The sequence below is a fragment of the Neopsephotus bourkii genome, unplaced genomic scaffold (assembly GCF_033783945.1).
Source record: "Neopsephotus bourkii isolate Nb327-2 ecotype Australia unplaced genomic scaffold, CSIRO-AGI_Nbou_v1 NB_1508, whole genome shotgun sequence".
Classification (NCBI taxonomy): domain Eukaryota; kingdom Metazoa; phylum Chordata; class Aves; order Psittaciformes; family Psittacidae; genus Neopsephotus; species Neopsephotus bourkii.
The window spans coordinates 3,921,971-3,932,993 of NW_026901984.1; positions in this window are offsets into that span (position 1 = coordinate 3,921,971).

An 11,023-nucleotide genomic window follows, 5' to 3' on the forward strand; every position below is an offset into this window, starting at 1 on the left:
GAGAAGTATCCCTGCATGCTGGGACAAAAAGACAGTGTTGTTGTATGCTATTGCACAGAGGCCCCAGCTTCATGTCATTACAACCTTAATGATAGAAGACTAAGGCTGGAGTACAGGCAGTACTTTTGGCAGTACCTTTTCTGCCAAAAATAGGATCCCTGTTTTGCGTCTTGTATATTCGCTTCCTCTATCCAGCTGTCATGGGAGGAATTCTGGGTAGAAACCTCAGGCAAATGAAGCTTTTTATTATTTATTTTTTTAAACTCAGCATTTCACTTTCCAGTAACAGAAAAAACAGGGTTTTCTTTCTTTTTGGAGAGTCAGTTTATCTGGAGTTTTAGGTGAATAGTTCAAGCTATTAAAACAGCTCTGTGGTTGTTCTTCCCTTGTTGACTAGCATTGCATAGCAAAAAGCCCTGCTTCAAGGGATTGGCTCAAGCTCAATAGCACATCACTTTATTTCATTTTAATGCTTTTTTTCATATAAGAAAATATAGTATATATTATGTAGGAAGGATGGATATCAATCAACCTCAGCTACAGGGATTAATACATCTATACATTACTACATTACTACATTAATACTACTGAAAGAATTAATGAAAACCTGTCTGGTTTTTTTTTTGTAAATAGGTGAATATTTGGTGCTTTTGTGCTCCTCTGAAGAATGCTTTCTTCTGGAAAACATGCTATGCCTTGAAAGAAAATGGAGTGGATTTGCCAGGTGCTCTGTTCCCTTCCAAACAGTGCCAACACCTCTCCTGCTGTTTATCCTGTGCCGGCCATGCCCATGAGGCAGTGCCATGGCACTCAGGGAAGGTGGCAGCCACACAAAGCCAGGTGCTGACAGACACAAGCATCATTCCGCACCTGCAGAGCTGCTGCCATATACAGTCTCATCCTAATTTGTGTGTCCTCCACTGAGCTCCTTCTCAATCACATGGCACTAGGTGTTTAAGAAGCTAAAGGCCTGTGGTATTATTAACATGGAAAAAACCCATGGCACATTCGAAAGAATTCTTTTTGCCTGTTGAAATGTTATATGACTAGCAGAGGCCAGAGACTGGGTTGCCTAGAACTGTAGCCTTCTTGTAGTACCACTGGTATAGGATTTATACTTTACAATCAAGGTTAGATGGAAATAGAAATTCAGACACTCAGGATTAATTTCTGAAACTTTTATTTGGCTCTAATGTCATTGCAGACTTTGCTTTTTCCAGTATTTTCATGCTACCTGTAGCAAATTGATAAAATAGCCATAAAATGACAATGCTTAATTATATGTCTATACTACATTTGCCAGACAGACCAAACCCACCCCAATGCGGCTTTAAGGTCAAGGGCTCTATTAGAGTAGAGGTTGGTTGGCGCACAAGTAGGGCACTTGCCATACTGACATCTACTATAGCTCTATCGATAGGACCCCACTTCAAGTTAGGCTGCCTAGGTTTTGGCTAATCCTGCCTGTTATTTGCCTATTAATCCTATTGGAAGGATTGATTAATTATTTGCTGGTCATTTTTACAAGCAGGACAAAAGTTACAGTACATTAGTCATATTATTAATGACGTTACTGACACAAGATTTAGGTGAATTTGGTATTTACTACTTATGTTATGTTGCTTTTTCCTGTTCATTGCTTCTATAGAAGTAACATATTCCTATAGAAGCATGGTGACTGAGAAAGATCCCACTTCTTGTATATCTTAATTTTTATTCTTTCATAAACCTGTGCTTTCTCCTCTGATAAGCTTTACCCAAGACTGTTTGCATTTTACACTACAGATATATTTCCTTCTTAGTCAGGCTATTTTTCAATCTCTAATGTTTATGCATTTGGAGAGAGAGTGAATTAAAAAAATAAAAAAAAAAGAAAAAATTCTGATAAAGCCTTAATAGAAAGCTGAGAGAATGTAAAACAAATGCGAGCCGTTAGAAATGAGTCATTAGCACAGCAGCTGAAAAGCCAGTCAGCTAGGCTGTGGGGGACATGATTTCAAATAACTTCTTATTTTATTTTCTTAGTGACTGTTCATGTTAAAGTAGTAATAGAAACAGCACTAGGGCTTGAGTAATAAAGCATCTGACAGGGTGAAAGCTTACATCCAATTCCCCATTTTTTAAGTAACAATTGCTCTTTTTTTGTGTTTGTTTACACCTTGAACTAAAGCAAACTCTATAACAGTAATATTTTCTGTAAATTGGGATTGCTATTCTTAATGCAATGGAAATATTGAAATAAGTAGTCACAGCTCTGTCTTTTCTAAACTCTGGGTGTGGACATTTGCATATTTTATTGTACATGTTTTTAACATTTATGACAATACTTTGGCCCCACATCAGTGCCAGTTCCACCTATGGAGAAGGGCCATAACCGGTTTGTTCCCTTTGGCAGTTTTGATAGAAACTTAATAATTTTAAAGATCCATGAAAACTGGGAATAAAAGACACTATATTATATCTAAAGTAATTGCAATGTAAGCATTTGTCAAAAATCTGAGAATTCAGCATATCAACAGGGTAGAATATGTGAAGAAAAAATACAGCCATAATCATCTAGATAATAAAATAAATGTGCTCTGACAAGAGAAATTTCCCATGGTATTATATTTGTTAGAAATACCAGCTAAAATATGACCCAGCTAAAGCCATTTGCATACCTTCTGAATACAAGTGATCCAAATGTTGCAAATTGGTAATGGAAATATGCCTGGAAATGCACTTAGCATTTTTTACAGGATTTAATCAAGGTATGAACGTTTAACAGAGGAGTTTTTCCTTAAATATACTGCATAATACTCACATACAAATATTATTATATTTACTCAATCATTATATCCTACATACATTATCTTCAAGGCCTTCAGTAGCTACTGTTATTCAAAAACGTACTGGGTTTTTTTTTTCTGTGGGAATGTGCTGATAGGATTTTCTTGTTGTTGCTTGACAGTCAAGATCATAGCACTGGTGATTTCAGGAAACTGTGAATACGCTTTATGTACTAAAATTAGATGTTTATGTATGTAAGTGACATGTACATATAACCAAACCATACTATTTTATCACAGACTTCTTTGGAAATTGCTGAGTACACTGTGACAAACAGAATACACATGCATTTTATCTCAATGTTTTTGATAGAAATTCAGGCCCGTAATCTAAAACCATGACTTGTAGAAGTAGTCCATAGTTGTAGAAGCACACACGAACTCTAACACATGGATGTGAGCCTCACGCTCACAGGCCCTTGTTCTCATGGGTGACTTCAACCACCCTGACATCTGTTGGAATGACGGTACGGCCCGGCAAAAGCAATCCAGGAGGTTCCTCCATTGTGTGGAAGGCAACTTCCTCCTGCAAGTAATAGAGGAACCGTCACGGAGAGGTGCCATGCTTGACCTCGTACTGACCAACAGGGAAGGGCTTGTTGGAAATGTGGCACTGCAGGGCACCCTTGGATGCAGCGACCATGAGATGGTCAAATTTGAGATCCACAGGAGAGTGGGAAGAGCGTGCAGCAAGCTCACTGCCCTAGACTTCAAAAGAGCAGATTTGGCCTCTTCAGGAACCTGCTTAGTAAGGTTCCGTGGGATATAGACCTAGAGGGCAGGGGGGCCCAAGACTCTTGGTTGGTCTTCCAGGAACACCTGCTACAGGCTCAGGAGTGCTGCATCCCAACCAGAAGGAAGTGCAGCAGAAGGGCCAGGAGACCTCCTTGGAAGGATAAGGAGCTCCTGAGGAAATTCAAATGAAAAAAGAGGCTTATATAAAGTGGAAGCAAGGGCAGGCGGCCTGGGAAGAGTGCAGGGTTGTTGTTCGGGAAGCTAGGGACCAGGTTAGGAAAGCTAAGGCCCAGTTAGAATTAAACTTGGCTAGGGATATTAAGGATAACAGGAAGGGATTCTACAGGTACATAGCAAGTAAAAAACAGACTAGGGAGAACGTAGGCCCCCTCCGGAAGCTCTCGGGAGAACTAGCTACACAGGATTTGGAGAAGGCTGAGGTTCTGAATGACTTCTTTGCCTCGGTCTTCTCTAGCAAAGGGTCTGACCGCACCACCCAAGTCTTGGAAGGCAGACGCACGGACTGTGAGAATGAAGACCTTGGGCCCACTGTAGGAGAGGAAATGGTTTGAGACCATCTTAAAAACCTGAACGTGCACAAGTCCATGGGTCCTGATGAAATCCATCCGCGGGTCCTGAAGGAGCTGGCGAATGAAGTTGCTAAGCCGCTGGCCATCATATTTGAAAAATCATGGCAGTCAGGTGAAGTTGACAATGACTGGAAAAAGGGAAATATAACCCCCATTTTCAAGAAGGGGAAAATGGATGACCCGGGGAATTACAGACCAGTCAGTCTCACCTCTGTGCCTGGCAAAATCCTGGAGCAGATTCTCCTGGAAGGCATGCTAAGGCACATGAAAAACAACAAGGTGCTTGGTGACAGCCAGCATGGCTTCACTAAGGGGAAATCCTGCCTGACTGATTTGGTGGCCTTTTATGATGGGGATACAGAACTGATGGACAGGGGTAGAGCAGTTGATGTCATCTACCTGGATTTGTGGAAAGCGTTCGATACTGTCCCACACGACATTCTTGTCTCTAAATTGGAGAGACACCAATTTGATAGGTGGACCACTCGGTGGATAAAGAACTGCCTGGATGGCTGCACACAGAGGCTGCTCAATGGCTCAATGTCCAGCTGGAGACCAGTAACGAGTGGTGTTCCTCAGGGATCGGTGTTGGGACCAGTCTTGTTTAACATCTTTGTCGCTAACATGGACAGTGGGATTGAGTGCGCCCTCAGCAAGTTTGCTGATGACAACAAGCTGTGTGGTTCAGTTGATACACTGGAGGGAAGGAATGCCATACAGAGGGACCTTGACACGCTTGTGAGGTGGGCTGATGCCAACCTTATGAAGTTTAACCATGACAAGTGCAAGATCCTACACCTGGGTCAGAGCAATCCCAGGCACAGCTACAGGCTGGGCAAAGAAGAGATTCAGAGCAGCCCTGCGGAGAAGGACTTGGGGGTGCTGGTCGATGAGAAAATGAACATGAGCCAGCTTCAGTGTGTGCTTGCAGCCCAGAAAGCCAACCGTATCCTGGGCTGCATCAAAAGGAGTGTGACTAGCAGGTCAAAGGAGGTGATCCTGCCCCTTTATTCTGCTCTCGTGAGACCTCACTTGGAGTATTGTGTACAGTTCTGGTGTCCTCAACATAAAAGGACATGGAACTGTTGGAACAAGTCCAGAGGAGGGTCACGAGAATTATCATGGGACTGGAGCACCTCCCATATGAAGACAGGCTGAGAAAGTTGGGGCTGTTCAGCCTGGAGAAGAGAAGGCTGCATGGAGACCTCATAGCAGCCTTCCAGTATCTGAAGAGGGCCTATAGGGATGCTGGGGATGGACTCTTTATTAGGGACTGTAGTGATAGGACAAGGGGTAATGGGTTAAAACTTCAACAGGGGAAGTTTATATTGGATATAAGGAAGAAATTCTTTCCTGTGAGGGTAGTGAGGCACTGGAATAGGTTGCCCAGGTAGGTTGTGAATGCTCCATCCCTGGTGGTGCTCAAGGCGAGGCTGGACGAAGCCTTGGGTGATATAGTTTAGAGCGAGGTGTCCCTGCCCATGTCAGGGGGGTTGGAACTTGATGACCTTAAGGTCCTTTCCAACCCTAAGTATTCTATGATTCTATGTGTATAAATTTGAGATTAGCGTGTTCCACCACTGGTAGCGTTTATTAGGCACCTGTATGGCAAACACTTTATCTGATCTGTTCACCAAAATATTTATAGAGTTATGACGGTGAGCTAGAACACTCTGCTCTCTGGCTCAGGCTCAAGGCTTCATTTAGATTTTATTTATTGCTGAAGTCTTCTTCTGTAGCTTCATGAGTAGCCTCCATTAAACATATTATTTCTCTCATTTGTTAATTATTACATAGTTTTGAGGCTGTCTTCTGTGCCTGAAGTTTTTGCTTTACGGTTCATGCTTACATATTCCTTTGTGCTAGGATTATGATGTTTCACTGTGCAACCATGAGGATCAGGATTATTAATAGCTTTCTCCCTTGTGCTGCACTTACTGGATAACTTGTGAGCAGCCAGAAGAACTGCAGCAAAGTAGCACTACATATCCTTTTGTTATGGCCTTTAACCTTTCCTCTGCTATTCAACATACTCAATTACACAATGCAAAGTATATTTGTTATACTTTTCCATGTACCTGGTGGGGCCTCACAAGAAGAGGTACACTACTCTAAAGAGCACCTCTGGGAATTCAAAGCTCTGATTCTGTGTTTAGTCTCTGACCTAGCTGTATCTAACTGCTTCATTTACAGAACGCTGATTTTCTTGCCTGCAACCGGGGCTGTTTTCAGCCACAATCAGAACTGACAGCAAGCTCTCAGGAGCAGCTAAACGTCCAGGACCTTGTTTTCCTCATTGCTCATGCACCCTATAAAGCCAGAGCCACTGCTGCTTTGCTCTGTTAAGGGGAAGGAGGAAAGCCTGGAAATAAGAGAGCATCCTCTCTCCCATGCTACCCAGCAGCAACCACAATCTGTCTCCTACCCTCATGTTGGCCAGAGGTGCAGCAGACTCACCTGCTCAGGAGTTGCACCAAAGCAGACTGCTTAGAGCAATTTCAGCCTGCTGCCACAGGACCCCCCAGTGTTGGTCATCCCACCCAGCCCACCCTCCTTCTCAGGCAATGGCTGAATCTGCAACCAGAATCCTTCATTGCCTACCTGCCTTTAAAAGCCTGCATCTGATCTGCAGCAGACTCAGGCCTCTCTGGGTCTTCCCTTTCTCTTGCACCAGTGCTGTCTTTTCAAACCAATGTACATACACAGAGAAACTTGTTGAAATCTTTTGTCTCCTGGCTTATTCAAAGAATTAGAATGCAATTAACCTCTTGTTAACAATCTGCAGGGAGTACCAGAGTCCAGTTAAATATCCCTAACAGGCATTCCTCTCAAGATCATTTTGCTTCAAAGCTGAAATTCAACAGTACATCATTTGATAGGAGAACAGATGATATTTGAAGGCAGGTACTGAGGGATGCCCTTTTGCTCACTCTCACAAGGAGAGATACCTTCCAGCTGCAATCTTCTGGCAGCACATGCAGCTAGATAATAGATAAATGAATTCATCTACCTGCTTCATAAAGTGCAAAAATGATATGGGAAAAGACACTAAAAGATGCATAACCCTGAAGCTGGGAAAGCAGGATCAGAATATGAAGTTTGCTCTCCCTTGATATAACTGGCCTAAATTTGAGAGTGGGAAAACCTCAGCTTTTCTCATTATTGTGAGCTTATGCAATCAAAAGATTACACAGAATTTCTTTGTAAGACTATCTCCACAAGCATCTGTGCAGCAAAGTCCCCTTTAAAAAAGCCAAAAAAATAAATCTATGAGGGTTTAGAGGATGAAGAAGCAGGGATGTAGAGAGAACTTCCCTTCAGCTCTTTTAAGTCCTTCCCATGCTTATCTGTGCTTTCTGATTCCCTCCTTTGCAGACATTCTCACCATCCATTTAACTATTTATTTATTTGCTCATCCATTCATTTATTTAATGTATTTGTTTGTTTGTTTGTTTTGTGTGCAGAGAAGTAGGGATCTTTCTAAAACTTGGGAAACAGTTGAGAAATCCCAGGGAACAATACAGCAGAGCCTCCCTTTCCTATGAAAGTTTGCTTTGCTTTGAAGAAGCCAAGTGTGCACAACAGCCTCACTGACACTATTTGTTTGTTTGTTTGTTTGTTCATTTGTTTTTTCACAGACAGGTTCCACTTGTGCCTCCTCTGCTGAGGGATGCAGCAAAAGCACCTGAGTAGCAGCTTCTGATGAGACATGATGAAACATGAGCATCTGCAGTAACCACCACAGTCGGGGTAAGAAGCTGGCAGATAAAGTCCTCCTGGCTCAGTCCAGAGCACCACCTTTCACACATGTCAGAAGCTGAAACACAAGCTTTTAATCCGTCCTCAAGTGAATGACAGCATGCAGGAATAATAGTGGCATACACGAGAGTTCACTATTCATACTTCAATCCTACACCATCCACAATGACATGGGCAGGAAGTGTTAATGCCAGGTCTCAGTGCAAGCAGTAAACGATTCCTTGCTTTTGACTTGCAAACGTGAGAAATGAGGCTCCAATGTCTCTAAGCAAACCAGACACCTTATAACTTACTTTGAATTAATATCTCTCTCTGCTTCTCCTCTTCCTCATGTTAGGCTCTTGCATCAGTTCATTTACAATGTTCAGCGTATAATAAGTGTGACTACCTTCAGAAAAAGCTGAGTATGCTCGCTGAAAGAAGAATATTCTGCAATTTGGAAAGAAAAAGGAGCTTGTGTGCATGACTGGGGAATAAGATTCATGGGAGGTTTTGAGACTTAATTTTTTTCCTGTTCTTATTCAGAGCTTTTCTATTCACAGGGGAAATATTCAATTAGGAAACCCCTATGGAGCAGAGGGGGAACCCAGCAGGTAAGGAGTCAAAATCTCTGCAATCAGCACTGATAAAGGCTGTTATTTTGACAAATGGGATAAAAATAAAAAGCATAAAAGGCTGCAGCAGGAGGCCTGAAACGGATGCTGAGCACTCCCCTTACTCAGTGAGGATGTGTTTGCCATGGTAAGTCATGCATGATTGTTGAAAGCGATATTCTCTGATTTGTCACTGCTTTTTATATTATTAGCAGTTACTGTAGTTTGAAACGTGTTAAGCAGAGTAATGCTCTGCACGTGAAATGCTTACAAGAGTCTGAGTGCAGCATTTTGATTCATTGCACAGGCCTTCTGTGTTGAAAAAATGGTTTGGATTGTGGTGACAAACGACTCTGTCCTTTGGGATTTGATGCCTGCTCAACTCTAGAAGAACATTCAAACTAGACAGAGAAGTTAGCAGGCTCAATTCAGCACCAGTGTTCAGTTGACCAGTCGCCATCTGCCACAGAAGGGAAAATGTATGTGCCCTAAGAGCTTTCATAAACCAACCCAAACTAACACTGCATAAGCACAAAGAACAATGGAGAAAATCCAGGAGGGTGGATGTAGTGAGTTACATCTGAGACACTTGCATCTATTAACATGCTGAAATAAACTGGATTACTTGTTTAGCTAAAAGTTCTCAAAATCCGAATCTGGATAATGAAATAAAGTGTAGATCTGTCTTTACCCAACTTTTCTAGGAAGGCCACATGCTTCTAATAGTTAGAACATCAGTGTATCCTACAGCTACATTTCTTGCTTAGCTTGGCCTGCACTGTGAGGTCTAATAAACCTGTTCAGCTCTCACTGTTGCGTTTTTTAATCTGTAAAGGAGGATGAAAATAATCATACCATCCCCTGAAGCACACGATGGATGTATACACTTCAGGGTGGAGACGATGAATTGTCTTTGTAAGCAATTTAGAACTGAAACAGCATCATGTGGACTTAGTATGCCTAGTAACATGAAAATAATGTTGTGTACAATCAAAAGCTGTCCTAATCGGCAGAATCTAATTGTTTGGAAATCGCTGGATTTTTCCAGTGAATGCGAATACTTCTTAAAACTACTCACATGCATTTTAATCCTAAAGAAGTTAGTAACACGTTGATACTAGTCTACTTAGCGCACTATGATACAATATTCATTACAAAGTGATCAAAACCAGTCATACAGTTATATATAATCTACTAAGGAGACAAAAGCCCTGAAAAACAGTAAGAGATTAGCAGCTCTGCTATATATGGAATATGGTGCTGACAAAAGCCAGCTAATTATTGCATTTATGCCTCAATAATTTATAAAGCCAGCCATTTCCACAAAAGATCTATAGATCTCTTTTGTCTCCTCAAGGGGAAGAATATATGTATCGGAAATAAAGTGCCTAGATTCTCCAGAAGGGGTTCAAATGCATGGTTAATGCAGATCTCCGGTCCTTTGAGACAGATTAACTGCTGTTTAAATGAGCTTCCTGAATTCTGGGGTATGTCTCTGATCTCTAAAGGCTGGCTGTGGGAAACAGAGAATCTTATGTGTCCCAAAATCGTTTTTGCCAATGCACTTATAGGCCATAAACAAAAATAATAATAATACCATAATGTACAAACATGGTCTGCAATTTTCAAAATTATTTATGTTTAAATATCTAGAGATGAAATTTTAACCTTTCAGAAGGTTCTACCCTCTTGTCCTTGAAAACTTCTGTCTATATCTGGTATCTCCAGTTGTTCATATAAAATTATTAGCTTTCTTTTTTTTCTTTTTTGGCTGTAGTCTGATGGTTTGTCTAAAAACAAATATCCATTCCTTATATACTTAAATGTATCTATAAAGTCTGATATTAATGTATTATCCCTTCCTGTTTTAAATTCTTAACTGTTTTCTACTGCCTCCTTCAAAATTAACTCATTGGTTGCCTTTTTAATTAGTCTTGTAAATTATTGAATTTTGTAGTGTTTCTTTATACCTCATATTCTATTGTAGCAGGGGCAAGAACAGTTGAAAACAAAATAATCAGAAAAGGCAAACACGAATCCATTGATGGTGCAGGAAAGAACTAAAGGAAATGACAAGCTAATTTAAACAGTAATTCAAAGATAAGCCACTCTACAAAATCTCTAGGTTTTAATATGGTTGCACAATTTCATTTCATACTAATCAGTCATCTTTGCTATCTTAGAAAGCAGGCAAGAGAGCTCACTGTGCAGTGACCAGTTCCTCTCTCTGCCTCAGATTATAGGAGAATATTGAAACAACTAAAAATCTTGCACCAGTGAAATGCATGTACAGACTTTTAGGTGAATGCAGTTTGGGACATTAAAGTGTTATAAAACCCCAAGAGACAAAGGCATTGCATTTCAACAGTTTTTAACAGAGTTGCTTCCAGGCTCTACCTGGTGCCAGGTTAAGCTGTTTGTCTCTCATGCTGCTTGGGTACAGCTGGCTGGTAACTGTACGTGTGTGCAATACTCCAAATAGGCATCAGGGGAGCCAAGAACAAGCCTTTGCAGCATT